Raw genomic sequence first — 18,529 nt, 5'->3', positions numbered from 1 at the left:
TCTTACACACATTGTCCTGTACTGAATTTGATCCTTGCTTGATTCGGATGAAAGCTTGTTGGTAACTGAACTTTCTCCACCAATCTTTGGCTTACAACATTGTTCTCGCTTTCGTAAACGAATGCAACTAAACATGGGGGGCCTTCGATTAAACACCTTGCTTTTCTACTACCTTTTCCATCATCTTTTTCTTTACTTCCTTTTCTTTTTCTTCAATTTCCCTTCCTTCTGAAGTTTTTATTTCTTCTTTTTCTATTCTTTCTTTTTCTATTTTCTCCTTCAGCCTATGTTGATCTTTACTGGCTTGTCTTGGTGTCATAAATTTCAACTTCATTTCATGTCCCCCATGCCTCAAATAAAGGGAACGTTAATCAAGATTGAGCGTTTTAAAATGAAGTCTTGCCCATCAAAAAAGAAGATGACAAGACTTTGTGGGAGCAATATCACATAATACTTCCTTCACATATTGTCCTGTACTGAATTTGATCCTTGCTTGATTTAGATGAAAGCTTGTTGGTAACTTGAGTTTCTCCACCAATCTTTGGCTTACAACATTGTTCTCGCTTTCGTAAACGAATGCAACTAAACATGTGTGGCCTTCGATTAAACACCTTGCTTTTCTACTACCTTTTCCATCATCTTTTTCTTTACTTCCTTTTCTTTTTCTTCAATTTCCCTTCCTTCTGCAGTTTATATTTCTTCTTTTTCTATTCTTTCTTTTTCTATTTTCTCCTTCAACGTGTGTTGATCCTTCTTGGCTTGTCATGGTGTCATAAATTTCAACTTCATTTCATGTCCCCCATGCCTCAAATAAAGGGAACGTTAATCAAGATTGAGCGTTTTAAAATGAAGTCATGCCCATCTAAAAAGAAGATGACAAGAGTTTGTGGGAGCAATATCACATAATACTTCTTACACACATTGTCCTGTACTGAATTTGATCCTTGCTTGATTCGGATGAAAGCTTGTTGGTAACTGAAGTTTCTCCACCAATCTTTGGCTTACAACATTGTTTTCGCTTTCGTAAATGAATGCAACTAAACATGTGTGGCCTTCGATTAAACACCTTGCTTTTCTACTACCTTTTCCATCATCTTTTTCTTTACTTCCTTTTCTTTTTCTTCAATTTCCCTTCCTTCTGCAGTTTATATTTCTTCTTTTTCTATTTTCTCCTTCAACGTGTGTTGATCCTTCTTGGCTTGTCTTGGTGTCATAAATTTCAACTTCATTTCATGTCCCTCATGCCTCAAATAAAGGGAACGTTAATCAAGATTGAGCGTTTTAAAATGAAGTCTTGCCCATCTAAAAAGAAGATGAGAAGAGTTTGTGGGAGCAATATCACCTAATACTTCCTTCACACATTGTCTTGTACTGAATTTGATCCTTGCTTGATTTGGATGAAAGCTTGTTGGTAACTTGTGTTCTCCACCAATCTTTGGCTTACAACATTGTTCTCGCTTTCGTAAACGAATGCAACTAGATATGTGTGGCCTTCGATTAAACACCTTGCTTTTCTACTACCTTTTCCAACATCTTTTTCTTTACTTCCTTTTCTTTTTCTTCAATTTCCCTTCCTTCTGCAGTTTATATTTCTTCTTTTTCTATTTTCTCCTTCAACGTGTGTTGATCCTTCTTGGCTTGTCTTGGTGTCATAAATTTCAACTTCATTTCATGTCCCCTATGCCTCAAATAAAGGGAACGTTAATCAAGATTGAGCGTTTTAAAATGAAGTCATGCCCATCTAAAAAGAAGATGACAAGAGTTTGTGGGAGCAATATCACATAATACTTCTTACACACATTGTCCTGTACTGAATTTGATCCTTGCTTGATTCGGATGAAAGCTTGTTGGTAACTGAAGTTTCTCCACCAATCTTTGGCTTACAACATTGTTCTCGCTTTCATAAACTAATGCAACTAAACATGTGTGGCCTTCGATTAAACACCTTGCTTTTCTACTACCTTTTCCATCATCTTTTTCTTTACTTCCTTTTCTTTTTCTTCAATTTCCCTTCCTTCTGCAGTTTATATTTCTTCTTTTTCTATTCTTTCTTTTTCTATTTTCTCCTTCAACGTGTGTTTATCCTTCTTGGCTTGTCTTGGTGTCATAAATCTCAACTTCATTTCATGTCCCTCATGCCTCAAATAAAGGGAACGTTAATCAAGATTGAGCGTTTTAAAATGAAGTCTTGCCCATCTAAAAAGAAGATGACAAGAGTTTGTGGGAGCAATATCACCTAATACTTCCTTCACACATTGTCCTGTACTGAATTTGATCCTTGCTTGATTTGGATGAAAGCTTGTTGGTAACTTGAGTTTCTCCACCAATCTTTGGCTTACAACATTGTTCTCGCTTTCGTAAACGAATGCAACTAAACATGTGTGGCCTTCGATTAAACACCTTGCTTTTCTACTACCTTTTCCATCATCTTTTTCTTTACTTCCTTTTCTTTTTCTTCAATTTCCCTTCCTTCTGCAGTTTATATTTCTTCTTTTTCTATTCTTTCTTTTTCTATTTTCTCCTTCAGCCTATGTTGATCTTTACTGGCTTGTCTTGGTGTCATAAATTTCAACTTCATTTCATGTCCCCCATGCCTCAAATAAAGGGAACGTTAATCAAGATTGAGCGTTTTAAAATGAAGTCATGCCCATCTAAAAAGAAGATGACAAGAGTTTGTGGGAGCAATATCACATAATACTTCTTACACACATTGTCCTGTACTGAATTTGATCCTTGCTTGATTCGGATGAAAGCTTGTTGGTAACTGAAGTTTCTCCACCAATCTTTGGCTTACAACATTGTTCTCGCTTTCATAAACTAATGCAACTAAACATGTGTGGCCTTCGATTAAACACCTTGCTTTTCTACTACCTTTTCCATCATCTTTTTCTTTACTTCCTTTTTTTTTTCTTCAATTTCCCTTCCTTCTGTAGTTTTTATTTCTTCTTTTTCTATTCTTTCTTTTTCTATTTTCTCCTTTAGCCTATGTTGATCTTTACTGGCTTGTCTTGGTGTCATAAATTTCAACTTCATTTCATGTCCCCCATGCCTCAAATAAAGGGAACGTTAATCAAGATTGAGCGTTTTAAAATGAAGTCATGCCCATCTAAATAGAAGATGACAAGAGTTTGTGGGAGCAATATTACATAATACTTCTTACACACATTGTCCTGTACTGAATTTGATCCTTGCTTGATTCGGATGAAAGCTTGTTGGTAACTGAAGTTTCTCCACCAATATTTGGCTTACAACATTGTTCTCGCTTTCGTAAACGAATGCAACTAAACATGTGTGGCCTTCGATTAAACACCTTGCTTTTCTACTACCTTTTCCATCATCTTTTTCTTTACTTCCTTTTCTTTTTCTTCAATTTCCCTTCCTTCTGAAGTTTATATTTCTTCTTTTTCTATCCTTTCTTTTTCTATTTTCTCCTTCAGCCTATGTTGATCTTTACTGGCTTGTCTTGGTGTCATAAATTTCAACTTCATTTCATGTCCCCCATGCCTCAAATAAAGGGAACGTTAATCAAGATTGACCATTTTAAAATGAAGTCTTGCCCATCTAAAAAGAAGATGACAAGAGTTTGTGGGAGCAATATCACATAATACTTCTTACACACATTGTCCTGTACTGAATTTGATCCTTGCTTGATTTAGATGAAAGCTTGTTGGTAACTTGAGTTTCTCGACCAATCTTTGGCTTACAACATTGTTCTCGCTTTCGTAAACGAATGCAACTAAACATGTGTGGCCTTCGATTAAACACCTTGCTTTTCTACTACCTTTTCCATCATCTTTTTCTTTACTTCCTTTTTTTTTCTTCAATTTCCCTTCCTTCTGTAGTTTTTATTTCTTCTTTTTCTATTCTTTCTTTTTCTATTTTCACCTTCAGCCTATGTTGATCTTTACTGGCTTGTCTTGGTGTCATAAATTTCAACTTCATTTCATGTCCCCCATGCCTCAAATAAAGGGAACGTTAATCAAGATTGAGCGTTTTAAAATGAAGTCATGCCCATCTAAAAAGAAGATGACAAGAGTTTGTGGGAGCAATATCACATAATACTTCTTACACACATTGTCCTGTACTGAATTTGATCCTTGCTTGATTCGGATGAAAGCTTGTTGGTAACTGAAGTTTCTCCACCAATCTTTGGCTTACAACATTGTTCTCGCTTTCATAAACTAATGCAACTAAACATGTGTGGCCTTCGATTAAACACCTTGCTTTTCTACTACCTTTTCCATCATCTTTTTCTTTACTTCCTTTTCTTTTTCTTCAATTTGCCTTCCTTCTGAAGTTTATATTTCTTCTTTTTCTATTCTTTCTTTTTCTATTTTCTCCTTCAACGTGTGTTGATCCTTCTTGGCTTGTCTTGGTGTCATAAATCTCAACTTCATTTCATGTCCCTCATGCCTCAAATAAAGGGAACGTTAATCAAGATTGAGCGTTTTAAAATGAAGTCTTGCCCATCTAAAAAGAAGATGACAAGAGTTTGTGGGAGCAATATCACCTAATACTTCCTTCACACATTGTCCTGTACTGAATTTGATCCTTGCTTGATTTGGATGAAAGCTTGTTGGTAACTTGAGTTTCTCCACCAATCTTTGGCTTACAACATTGTTCTCGCTTTCGTAAACGAATGCAACTAAACATGTGTGGCCTTCGATTAAACACCTTGCTTTTCTACTACCTTTTCCATCATCTTTTTCTTTACTTCCTTTTCTTTTTCTTCACTTTCCCTTCCTTCTGAAGTTTTTATTTCTTCTTTTTCTATTCTTTCTTTTTCTATTTTCTCCTTCAGCCTATGTTGATCTTTACTGGCTTGTCTTGGTGTCATAAATTTCAACTTCATTTCATGTCCCCCATGCCTCAAATAAAGGGAACGTTAATCAAGATTGAGCGTTTTAAAATGAAGTCATGCCCATCTAAAAAGAAGATGACAAGAGTTTGTGGGAGCAATATCACATAATACTTCTTACACACATTATCCTGTACTGAATTTGATCCTTGCTTGATTCGGATGAAAGCTTGTTGGTAACTGAAGTTTCTCCACCAATCTTTGGCTTACAACATTGTTCTCGCTTTCATAAACTAATGCAACTAAACATGTGTGGCCTTCGATTAAACACCTTGCTTTTCTACTACCTTTTCCATCATCTTTTTCTTTACTTCCTTTTTTTTTCTTCAATTTCCCTTCCTTTTGTAGTTTTTATTTCTTCTTTTTCTATTCTTTCTTTTTCTATTTTCTCCTTCAGCCTATGTTGATCTTTACTGGCTTGTCTTGGTGTCATAAATTTCAACTTCATTTCATGTCCCTCATGCCTCAGAAAAAGGGAATGTTAATCAAGATTGAGCGTTTTAAAATGAAGTCTTGCCCATCTAAAAAGAAGATGACAAGAGTTTGTGGGAGCAATATCACATAATACTTCTTACACACATTGTCCTGTACTGAATTTGATCCTTGCTTGATTCGGATGAAAGCTTGTTGGTAACTGAAGTTTCTCCACCAATCTTTGGCTTACAACATTGTTCTCGCTTTCATAAACTAATGCAACTAAACATGTGTGGCCTTCGATTAAACACCTTGCTTTTCTACTACCTTTTCCATCATCTTTTTCTTTACTTCCTTTTCTTTTTCTTCAATTTCCCTTCCTTCTGTAGTTTTTATTTCTTCTTTTTCTATTCTTTCTTTTTCTATTTTCACCTTCAGCCTATGTTGATCTTTACTGGCTTGTCTTGTCATAAATTTCAACTTCATTTCATGTCCCTCATGCCTCAGAAAAAGGGAATGTTAATCAAGATTGAGCGTTTTAAAATGAAGTCTTGCCTATCTAAAAAGAAGATGACAAGACTTTGTGGGAGCAATATCACATAATACTTCCTTCACACATTGTCCTGTACTGAATTTCATCCTTGCTTGATTTAGATGAAAGCTTGTTGGTAACTTGAGTTTCTCCACCAATCTTTAGCTTACAACATTGTTCTCGCTTTCGTAAACGAATGCAACTAAACATGTGTGGCCTTCGATTAAACACCTTGCTTTTCTACTACCTTTTCCATCATCTTTTTCTTTACTTCCTTTTCTTTTTCTTCAATTTCCCTTCCTTCTGCAGTTTATATTTCTTCTTTTTCTATTCTTTCTTTTTCTATTTTCTCCTTCAACGTGTGTTGATCCTTCTTGGCTTGTCTTGGTGTCATAAATTTCAACTTCATTTCATGTCCCTCATGCCTCAAATAAAGGGAACGTTAATCAAGATTGAGCGTTTTAAAATGAAGTCTTGCCCATCTAAAAAGAAGATGACAAGAGTTTGTGGGAGCAATATCACCTAATACTTCCTTCACACATTGTCCTGTACTGAATTTGATCCTTGCTTGATTTGGATGAAAGCTTGTTGGTAACTTGAGTTTCTGCACCAATATTTGGGTTACAACATTGTTCTCGCTTTCGTAAACGAATGCAACTAAACATGTGTGGCCTTCGATTAAACACCTTGCTTTTCTACTACCTTTTCCATCATCTTTTTCTTTACTTCCTTTTCTTTTTCTTCAATTTCCCTTCCTTCTGTAGTTTATATTTCTTCTTTTTCTAGTCTTTCTTTTTCTATTTTCTCCTTCAACGCGTGTTGATCCTTCTTGGCATGCCTTGGTGTCATAAATTTCAACTTCATTTCATGTCCCCCATGCCTCAAATAAAGGGAACGTTAATCAAGATTGAGCATTTTAAAATGAAGCCATGCCCATATAAAAAGAAGATGACAAGAGTTTGTTGGAACAATATCACACAATACTTCTTACACACATTGTCCTGTACTGAATTTGATCCTTGCTTGATTCGGATGAAAGCTTGTTGGTAACTGAAGTTTCTCCACCAATCTTTGGCTTACAACATTGTTCTCGCTTTCGTAAACGAATGCAACTAAACATGTGTGGCCTTCGATTAAACACCTTGCTTTTCTACTAACTTTTCCATCATCTTTTTCTTTACTTCCTTTTCTTTTTCTTCAATTTCCCTTCCTTCTGAAGTTTATATTTCTTCTTTTTCTATTCTTACTTTTTCTATTTTCTCCTTCAGCCTATGTTGATCTTTACTGGCTTGTCTTGGTGTCATAAATTTCAACTTCATTTCATGTCCCCCATGCCTCAAATAAAGGGAACGTTAATCAAGATTGAGCATTTGAAAATGAAGTCATGCCCATCTAAAAAGAAGATGACAAGAGTTTGTGGGAGCAATATCACATAATACTTCCTTCACACATTGTCCTGTACTGAATTTGATCCTTGCTTGATTTGGATGAAAGCTTGTTGGTAACTTGAGTTTCTCCACCGATCTTTGGCTTACAACATTGTTCTCGCTATCGTAAACGAATGCAACTAAACATGGGGGCCCTTCGATTAAACACCTTGCTTTTCTACTACCTTTTCCATCATCTTTTTCTTTACTTCCTTTTCTTTTTCTTCAATTTCCCTTCCTTCTGAAGTTTTTATTTCTTCTTTTTCTATTCTTTCTTTTTCTATTTTCTCCTTCAGCCTATGTTGATCTTTACTGGCTTGTCTTGGTGTCATAAATTTCAACTTCATTTCATGTCCCCCATGCCTCAAATAAAGGGAACGTTAATCAAGATTGAGCGTTTTAAAATGAAGTCATGCCCATCTAAAAAGAAGATGACAAGAGTTTGTGGGAGCAATATCACATAATACTTCTTACACACATTGTCCTGTACTGAATTTGATCCTTGCTTGATTCAGATGAAAGCTTGTTGGTAACTGAAGTTTCTCCACCATTCTTTGGCTTACAACATTGTTCTCGCTTTCGTAAACGAATGCAACTAAACATGGGGGGCCTGCGATTAAACACCTTGCTTTTCTACTACATTTTCCATCATCTTTTTCTTTACTTCCTTTTCTTTTTCTTCAATTTCCCTTCCTTCTGAAGTTTTTATTTCTTCTTTTTCTATTCTTTCTTTTTCTATTTTCACCTTCAGCCTATGTTGATCTTTACTGGCTTGTCTTGTTGTCATAAATTTCAACTTCATTTCATGTCCCTCATGCCTCAAATAAAGGGATTGTTAATCAAGATTGATCATTTTAAAATGAAGTCTTGCCATCTAAAAAGAAGATGACAAGAGTTTGTTGGAGCAATATCACATAATACTTCTTACACACATTGTCATGTACTGAATTTGATCCTTGCTTGATTTGGATGAAAGCTTGTTGGTAACTTGAGTTTCTGCACCAATATTTGGGTTACAACATTGTTCTCGCTTTCGTAAACGAATGCAACTAAACATGTGTGGCCTTCGATTAAACACCTTGCTTTTCTACTACCTTTTCCATCATCTTTTTCTTTACTTCCTTTTCTTTTTCTTCAATTTCCCTTCCTTCTGTAGTTTATATTTCTTCTTTTTCTAGTCTTTCTTTTTCTATTTTCTCCTTCAACGTGTGTTGATCCTTCTTGGCATGCCTTGGTGTCATAAATTTCAACTTCATTTCATGTCCCTCATGCCTCAAATAAAGGGAACGTTAATCAAGATTGAGCGTTTTAAAATGAAGTCATGCCCATCTAAAAAGAAGATGACAAGAGTTTGTGGGAGCAATATCACATAATACTTCTTACACACATTGTCCTGTACTGAATTTGATCCTTGCTTGATTCAGATGAAAGCTTGTTGGTAACTGAAGTTTCTCCACCATTCTTTGGCTTACAACATTGTTCTCGCTTTCGTAAACGAATGCAACTAAACATGGGGGGCCTTCGATTAAACACCTTGCTTTTCTACTACATTTTCCATCATCTTTTTCATTACCTCCTTTTCTTTTTCTTCAATTCCCCTTCCTTCTGAAGTTTTTATTTCTTCTTTTTTTTATTCTTTCTTTTTCTATTTTCACCTTCAGCCTATGTTGATCTTTACTGGCTTGTCTTGGTGTCATAAATTTCACCTTCATTTCATATCCCTCATCCCTCTGAAAAAGGAAGCGTTAATCAAGATTGAGCGTTTTAAAATGAAGTCTTGCCCATCTAAAAAGAAGATGACAAGAGTTTGTGGGAGCAATATCACAAAATACTTCCTTCACACATTGTCCTGTACTGAATTTGATCCTTGCTTGATTTGGATGAAAGCTTGTTGGTGACATGAGTTTCTCCACCATTCTTTGGCTTACAACATTGTTCTCGCTTTCGTAAACGAATGCAACTAAACATGTGTGGCCTTCGATTAAACACCTTGCTTTTCTACTACCTTTTCCATCATCTTTTTCTTTACTTCCTTTTCTTTTTCTTCAATTTCCCTTCCTTTTGTAGTTTATATCTCTTCTTTTTCTATTCTTTCTTTTTCTATTTTCACCTTCAGCCTATGTTGATCTTTACTGGCTTGTCTTGGTGTCATAAATTTCAACTTCATTTCATATCCCTCATCCCTCAGAAAAAGGGAGCGTTAATCAAGATTGAGCGTTTTAAAATGAAGTCTTGCCCATCTAAAAAAAAATGACAAGAGTTTGTGGCAGCAATATCACATAATACTTCCTTCAGACATTCTCCTGTACTGAATTTGATCCTTGCTTGATTTGGATGAAAGCTTGTTGGTAACTTGAGTTTCTCCACCGATCTTTGGCTTACAACATTGTTCTCGCTATCGTAAACGAATGCAACTAAACATGGGGTCCCTTCGATTAAACACCTTGCTTTTCTACTACCTTTTCCATCATCTTTTTCTTTACTTCCTTTTCTTTTTCTTCAATTTCCCTTCCTTCTGAAGTTTTTATTTCTTCTTTTTCTATTCTTTCTTTTTCTATTTTCTCCTTCAGCCTATGTTGATCTTTACTGGCTTGTCTTGGTGTCATAAATTTCAACTTCATTTCATGTCCCCCATGCCTCAAATAAAGGGAACGTTAATCAAGATTGAGCGTTTTAAAATGAAGTCATGCCCATCTAAAAAGAAGATGACAAGAGTTTGTGGGAGCAATATCACATAATACTTCTTACACACATTGTCCTGTACTGAATTTGATCCTTGCTTGATTCGGATGAAAGCTTGTTGGTAACTGAAGTTTCTCCACCAATCTTTGGCTTACAACATTGTTCTCGCTTTCGTAAACGAATGCAACTAAACATGTGTGGCCTTCGATTAAACACCTTGCTTTTCTACTAACTTTTCCATCATCTTTTTCTTTACTTCCTTTTCTTTTTCTTCAATTTCCCTTCCTTCTGAAGTTTATATTTCTTCTTTTTCTATTCTTTCTTTTTCTATTTTCTCCTTCAGCCTATGTTGATCTTTACTGGCTTGTCTTGGTGTCATAAATTTCAACTTCATTTCATGTCCCCCATGCCTCAAATAAAGGGAACGTTAATCAAGATTGAGCATTTTAAAATGAAGTCATGCCCATCTAAAAAGAAGATGACAAGAGTTTGTGGGAGCAATATCACATAATACTTCCTTCACACATTGTCCTGTACTGAATTTGATCCTTGCTTGATTCGGATGAAAGCTTGTTGGTAACTAAAGTTTCTCCACCAATCTTTGGCTTACAACATTGTTCTCGCTTTCGTAAACGAATGCAACTAAACATGGGGGGCCTTCGATTAAACACCTTGCTTTTCTACTACCTTTTCCATCATCTTTTTCATTACTTCCTTTTCTTTTTCTTCAATTTCCCTTCCTTCTGAAGTTTTTATTTCTTCTTTTTTTTATTCTTTCTTTTTCTATTTTCACCTTCAGCCTATGTTGATCTTTACTGGCTTGTCTTGGTGTCATAAATTTCACCTTCATTTCATATCCCTCATCCCTCAGAAAAAGGAAGCGTTAATCAAGATTGAGCGTTTTAAAATGAAGTCTTGCCCATCTAAAAAGAAGATGACAAGAGTTTGTGGGAGCAATATCACAAAATACTTCCTTCACACATTGTCCTGTACTGAATTTGATCCTTGCTTGATTTGGATGAAAGCTTGTTGGTGACATGAGTTTCTCCACCATTCTTTGGCTTACAACATTGTTCTCGCTTTCGTAAACGAATGCAACTAAACATGTGTGGCCTTCGATTAAACACCTTGCTTTTCTACTACCTTTTCCATCATCTTTTTCTTTACTTCCTTTTCTTTTTCTTCAATTTCCCTTCCTTTTGTAGTTTATATCTCTTCTTTTTCTATTCTTTCTTTTTCTATTTTCACCTTCAGCCTATGTTGATCTTTACTGGCTTGTCTTGGTGTCATAAATTTCAACTTCATTTCATATCCCTCATCCCTCAGAAAAAGGGAGCGTTAATCAAGATTGAGCGTTTTAAAATGAAGTCTTGCCCATCTAAAAAAAAATGACAAGAGTTTGTGGCAGCAATATCACATAATACTTCCTTCAGACATTCTCCTGTACTGAATTTGATCCTTGCTTGATTTGGATGAAAGCTTGTTGGTAACTTGAGTTTCTCCACCGATCTTTGGCTTACAACATTGTTCTCGCTATCGTAAACGAATGCAACTAAACATGGGGTCCCTTCGATTAAACACCTTGCTTTTCTACTACCTTTTCCATCATCTTTTTCTTTACTTCCTTTTCTTTTTCTTCAATTTCCCTTCCTTCTGAAGTTTTTATTTCTTCTTTTTCTATTCTTTCTTTTTCTATTTTCTCCTTCAGCCTATGTTGATCTTTACTGGCTTGTCTTGGTGTCATAAATTTCAACTTCATTTCATGTCCCCCATGCCTCAAATAAAGGGAACGTTAATCAAGATTGAGCGTTTTAAAATGAAGTCATGCCCATCTAAAAAGAAGATGACAAGAGTTTGTGGGAGCAATATCACATAATACTTCTTACACACATTGTCCTGTACTGAATTTGATCCTTGCTTGATTCGGATGAAAGCTTGTTGGTAACTGAAGTTTCTCCACCAATCTTTGGCTTACAACATTGTTCTCGCTTTCGTAAACGAATGCAACTAAACATGTGTGGCCTTCGATTAAACACCTTGCTTTTCTACTAACTTTTCCATCATCTTTTTCTTTACTTCCTTTTCTTTTTCTTCAATTTCCCTTCCTTCTGAAGTTTATATTTCTTCTTTTTCTATTCTTTCTTTTTCTATTTTCTCCTTCAGCCTATGTTGATCTTTACTGGCTTGTCTTGGTGTCATAAATTTCAACTTCATTTCATGTCCCCCATGCCTCAAATAAAGGGAACGTTAATCAAGATTGAGCATTTTAAAATGAAGTCATGCCCATCTAAAAAGAAGATGACAAGAGTTTGTGGGAGCAATATCACATAATACTTCCTTCACACATTGTCCTGTACTGAATTTGATCCTTGCTTGATTCGGATGAAAGCTTGTTGGTAACTAAAGTTTCTCCACCAATCTTTGGCTTACAACATTGTTCTCGCTTTTGTAAACGAATGCAACTAAACATGGGGGGCCTTCGATTAAACACCTTGCTTTTCTACTACCTTTTCCATCATCTTTTTCATTACTTCCTTTTCTTTTTCTTCAATTTCCCTTCCTTCTGAAGTTTTTATTTCTTCTTTTTTTTATTCTTTCTTTTTCTATTTTCACCTTCAGCCTATGTTGATCTTTACTGGCTTGTCTTGGTGTCATAAATTTCACCTTCATTTCATATCCCTCATCCCTCAGAAAAAGGAAGCGTTAATCAAGATTGAGCGTTTTAAAATGAAGTCTTGCCCATCTAAAAAGAAGATGACAAGAGTTTGTGGGAGCAATATCACAAAATACTTCCTTCACACATTGTCCTGTACTGAATTTGATCCTTGCTTGATTTGGATGAAAGCTTGTTGGTGACATGAGTTTCTCCACCATTCTTTGGCTTACAACATTGTTCTCGCTTTCGTAAACGAATGCAACTAAACATGTGTGGCCTTCGATTAAACACCTTGCTTTTCTACTACCTTTTCCATCATCTTTTTCTTTACTTCCTTTTCTTTTTCTTCAATTTCCCTTCCTTTTGTAGTTTATATCTCTTCTTTTTCTATTCTTTCTTTTTCTATTTTCACCTTCAGCCTATGTTGATCTTTACTGGCTTGTCTTGGTGTCATAAATTTCAACTTCATTTCATATCCCTCATCCCTCAGAAAAAGGGAGCGTTAATCAAGATTGAGCGTTTTAAAATGAAGTCTTGCCCATCTAAAAAAAAATGACAAGAGTTTGTGGCAGCAATATCACATAATACTTCCTTCAGACATTCTCCTGTACTGAATTTGATCCTTGCTTGATTTGGATGAAAGCTTGTTGGTAACTTGAGTTTCTCCACCGATCTTTGGCTTACAACATTGTTCTCGCTATCGTAAACGAATGCAACTAAACATGGGGTCCCTTCGATTAAACACCTTGCTTTTCTACTACCTTTTCCATCATCTTTTTCTTTACTTCCTTTCTTTTTCTTCAATTTCCCTTCCTTCTGAAGTTTTTATTTCTTCTTTTTCTATTCTTTCTTTTTCTATTTTCTCCTTCAGCCTATGTTGATCTTTACTGGCTTGTCTTGGTGTCATAAATTTCAACTTCATTTCATGTCCCCCATGCCTCAAATAAAGGGAACGTTAATCAAGATTGAGCGTTTTAAAATGAAGTCATGCCCATCTAAAAAGAAGATGACAAGAGTTTGTGGGAGCAATATCACATAATACTTCTTACACACATTGTCCTGTACTGAATTTCATCCTTGCTTGATTCGGATGAAACCTTGTAGGTAACTGAACTTTCTCCTCCAATCTTTGGCTTACAACATTGTTCTCGCTTTCGTAAACGAATGCAACTAAACATGGGGGGCCTTCGATTAAAAACCTTGCTTTTCTACTACCTTTTCCATCATCTTTTTCTTTACTTCCTTTTCGTTTTCTTCAATTTCCCTTCCTTCTGAAGTTTATATTTCTTCTTTTTCTATTCTTTCTTTTTCTATTTTCTCCTTCAACGTGTGTTGATCCTTCTTGGTGTCATAAATTTCAACTTCATTTCATGTCCCCCATGCCTCAAATAAAGGGAACGTTAATCAAGATTGAGCGTTTTAAAATGAAGTCTTGCCCATCTAAAAAGAAGATGACAAGACTTTGTGGGAGCAATATCACATAATACTTCCTTCACACATTGTCCTGTACTGAATTTCATCCTTGCTTGATTTAGATGAAAGCTTGTTGGTAACTTGAGTTTCTCCACCAATCTTTAGCTTACAACATTGTTCTCGCTTTCGTAAACGAATGCAACTAAACATGTGTGGCCTTCGATTAAACACCTTGCTTTTCTACTACCTTTTCCATCATCTTTTTCTTTACTTCCTTTTCTTTTTCTTCAATTTCCCTTCCTTCTGCAGTTTATATTTCTTCTTTTTCTATTCTTTCTTTTTCTATTTTCTCCTTCAACGTGTGTTGATCCTTCTTGGCTTGTCTTGGTGTCATAAATTTCAACTTCATTTCATGTCCCTCATGCCTCAAATAAAGGGAACGTTAATCAAGATTGAGCGTTTTAAAATGAAGTCATGCCCATCTAAAAAGAAGATGACAAGAGTTTGCTGGAGCAATATCACATAATACTTCTTTCACACATTGTCCTGTACTGAATTTGATCCTTGCTTGATTCGGATGAAAGCTTGTTGGTAACTGAAGTTTCTCCACCAATCTTTGGCTTACAACATTGTTCTCGCTTTCGTAAACGAATGCAACTAAACATGTGTGGCCTTCGATTAAACACCTTGCTTTTCTACTAACTTTTCCATCATCTTTTTCTTTACTTCCTTTTCTTTTTCTTCAATTTCCCTTCCTTCTGAAGTTTATATTTCTTCTTTTTCTATTCTTTCTTTTTCTATTTTCTCCTTCAGCCTATGTTGATCTTTACTGGCTTGTCTTGGTGTCATAAATTTCAACTTCATTTCATGTCCCCCATGCCTCAAATAAAGGGAACGTTAATCAAGATTGAGCATTTTAAAATGAAGTCATGCCCATCTAAAAAGAAGATGACAAGAGTTTGTGGGAGCAATATCACATAATACTTCCTTCACACATTGTCCTATACTGAATTTGATCCTTGCTTGATTTGGATGAAAGCTTGTTGGTAACTTGAGTTTCTCCACCGATCTTTGGCTTACAACATTGTTCTCGCTATCGTAAACGAATGCAACTAAACATGGGGTCCCTTCGATTAAACACCTTGCTTTTCTACTACCTTTTCCATCATCTTTTTCTTTACTTCCTTTTCTTTTTCTTCAATTTCCCTTCCTTCTGAAGTTTTTATTTCTTCTTTTTCTATTCTTTCTTTTTCTATTTTCTCCTTCAGCCTATGTTGATCTTTACTGGCTTGTCTTGGTGTCATAAATTTCAACTTCATTTCATGTCCCCCATGCCTCAAATAAAGGGAACGTTAATCAAGATTGAGCGTTTTAAAATGAAGTCATGCCCATCTAAAAAGAAGATGACAAGAGTTTGTGGGAGCAATATCACATAATACTTCTTACACACATTGTCCTGTACTGAATTTGATCCTTGCTTGATTCAGATGAAAGCTTGTTGGTAACTGAAGTTTCTCCACCAATCTTTGGCTTACAACATTGTTCTCGCTTTCGTAAACGAATGCAACTAAACATGGGGGGCCTGCGATTAAACACCTTGCTTTTCTACTACGTTTTTCATCATCTTTTTCTTTACTTCCTTTTCTTTTTCTTCAATTTCCCTTCCTTCTGAAGTTTTTATTTCTTCTTTTTCTATTCTTTCTTTTTCTATTTTCACCTTCAGCCTATGTTGATCTTTACTGGTTGTCTTGTTGTCATAAATTTCAACTTCATTTCATGTCCCTCATGCCTCAAATAAAGGGATTGTTAATCAAGATTGATCATTTTAAAATGAAGTCTTGCCCATCTAAAAAGAAGATGACAAGAGTTTGTTGGAGCAATATCACATAATACTTCTTACACACATTGTCATGTACTGAATTTGATCCTTGCTTGATTCGGATGAAAGCTTGTTGGTAACTTGAGTTTCTCCACAAATATTTGGCTTACAACATTGTTCTCGCTTTCGTAAACGAATGCAACTAAACATGGGTGGCCTTCGATTAAACACCTTGCTTTTCTACTACCTTTTCCATCATCTTTTTCTTTACTTCCTTTTCTTTTTCTTCAAATTCCCTTCCTTCTGTAGTTTATATTTCCTCTTTTTCTATTCTTTCTTTTTCTATTTTCTCCTTCAACGTGTGTTGATCCTTCTTGGCTTGTCTTGGTGTCATAAATTTCAACTTCATTTCATGTCCCTCATGCCTCCAATAAAGGGAACGTTAATCAAGATTGAGCGTTTTAAAATGAAGTCATGCCCATCTAAAAAGAAGATGACAAGAGTTTGCTGGAGCAATATCACATAATACTTCTTTCACACATTGTCCTGTACTGAATTTGATCCTTGCTTGATTCGGATGAAAGCTTGTTGGTAACTGAACTTTCTCCACCAATCTTTGGCTTACAACATTGTTCTCGCTCTTGTAAAGGAATGCAACTAAACATGGGGGGCCTTCGATTAAACACCTTGCTTTTCTACTACCTTTTCCATCATCTTTTTCTTTACTTCCTTTTCTTTTTCTTCAATTTCCCTTCTTTCTGAAGTTTTTATTTCTTCTTTTTCTATTCTTTCTTTTTCTATTTTCTCCTTCAGCCTATGTTGATCTTTACTGGCTTGCCTTGGTGTCATAAATTTCAACTTCATTTCATATCCCTCATCCCTCAGAAAAAGGGAGCGTTAATCAAGATTGAGCGTTTTAAAATGAAGTCTTGCCCATCTAAAAAGAAGATGACAAGAGTTTGTGGGAGCAATATCACATAATACTTCCTTCACACATTGTCCTGTACTGAATTTGATCCTTGCTTGATTTGGATGAAAGCTTGTTGGTGACATGAGTTTCTCCACCAATCTTTGGCTTACAACATTGGTCTCGCTTTCGTAAACGAATGGAACTAGACATGTGTGGCCTTCGATTAAACACCTTGCTTTTCTACTACATTTTCCATCATCTTTTTCATTACTTCCTTTTCTTTTTCTTCAATTTCCCTTCCTTCTGATGTTTTTATTTCTTCTTTTTTTTATTCTTTCTTTTTCTATTTTCACCTTCAGCCTATGTTGATCTTTACTGGCTTGTCTTGGTGTCATAAATTTCAACTTCATTTCATGTCCCCCATGCCTCAAATAAAGGGAACGTTAATCAAGATTGAGCGTTTTAAAATGAAGTCATGCCCATCTAAAAAGAAGATGACAAGAGTTTGTGGGAGCAATATCACATAATACTTCTTACACACATTGTCCTGTACTGAATTTCATCCTTGCTCGATTCGGATGAAAGCTTGTTGGTAACTGAACTTTCTCCACCAATCTTTGGCTTACAACATTGTTCTCGCTTTCGTAAACGAATGCAACTAAACATGGGGGGCCTTCGATTAAACACCTTGCTTTTCTACTACCTTTTCCATCATCTTTTTCTTTACTTCCTTTTCTTTTTCTTCAATTTCCCTTCCTTCTGAAGTTTATATTTCTTCTTTTTCTATTCTTTCTTTTTCTATTTTCTCCTTCAGCCTATGTTGATCTTTACTGGCTTGTCTTGGTGTCATAAATTTCAACTTCATTTCATGTCCCCCATGCCTCAAATAAAGGGAACGTTAATCAAGATTGAGCATTTTAAAATGAAGTCATGCCCATCTAAAAAGAAGATGACAAGAGTTTGTGGGAGCAATATCACATAATACTTCCTTCACACATTGTCCTGTGCTGAATTTGATCCTTGCTTGATTCGGATGAAAGCTTGTTGGTGACATGAGTTTCTCCACCAATCTTTGGCTTACAACATTGTTCTCGCTTTCGTAAACGAATGCAACTAAACATGTGTGGCCTTCGATTAAACACCTTGCTTTTCTACTACCTTTTCCATCATCTTTTTCTTTACTTCCTTTTCTTTTTCTTCAATTTCCCTTCCTTCTGTAGTTTATATTTCTTCCTTTTCTATTCTTTCTTTTTCTATTTTCTCCTTCAGCCTATGTTGATCTTTACTGGCTTGTCTTGGTGTCATAAATTTCAACTTCATTTCATTTCCCCCATGCCTCAAATAAAGGGAACGTTAATCAAGATTGAGCATTTTAAAATGAAGTCATGCCCATCTAAAAAGAAGATGACAAGAGTTTGTGGGAGCAATATCACATAATACTTCCTTCACACATTGTCCTGTACTGAATTTGATCCTTGCTTGATTTGGATGAAAGCTTGTTGGTGACATGAGTTTCTCCACCAATCTTTGGCTTACAACATTGTTCTCGCTTTCGTAAACGAATGCAACTAAACATGTGTGGCCTTCGATTAAACACCTTGCTTTTCTACTACCTTTTCCATCATCTTTTTCTTTACTTCCTTTTCTTTTTCTTGAATTTCCCTTCCTTTTGTAGTTTATATTTCTTCTTTTTCTATTCTTTCTTTTTCTATTTTCTCCTTCAACGTGTGTTGATCCTTCTTGGCTTGCCTTGGTGTCATAAATTTCAACTTCATTTCATGTCCCTCATGCCTCAAATAAAGGGAACGTTAATCAAGA

The sequence above is a fragment of the Vigna unguiculata genome, chromosome 1, assembly GCF_037176805.1.
Source record: "Vigna unguiculata cultivar grain cowpea cultivar isolate G323 ecotype 2 chromosome 1, ASM3717680v1, whole genome shotgun sequence".
Taxonomy (NCBI): Eukaryota; Viridiplantae; Streptophyta; class Magnoliopsida; order Fabales; family Fabaceae; genus Vigna; species Vigna unguiculata.
Note: the sequence above shows the minus strand (reverse complement) of the source record.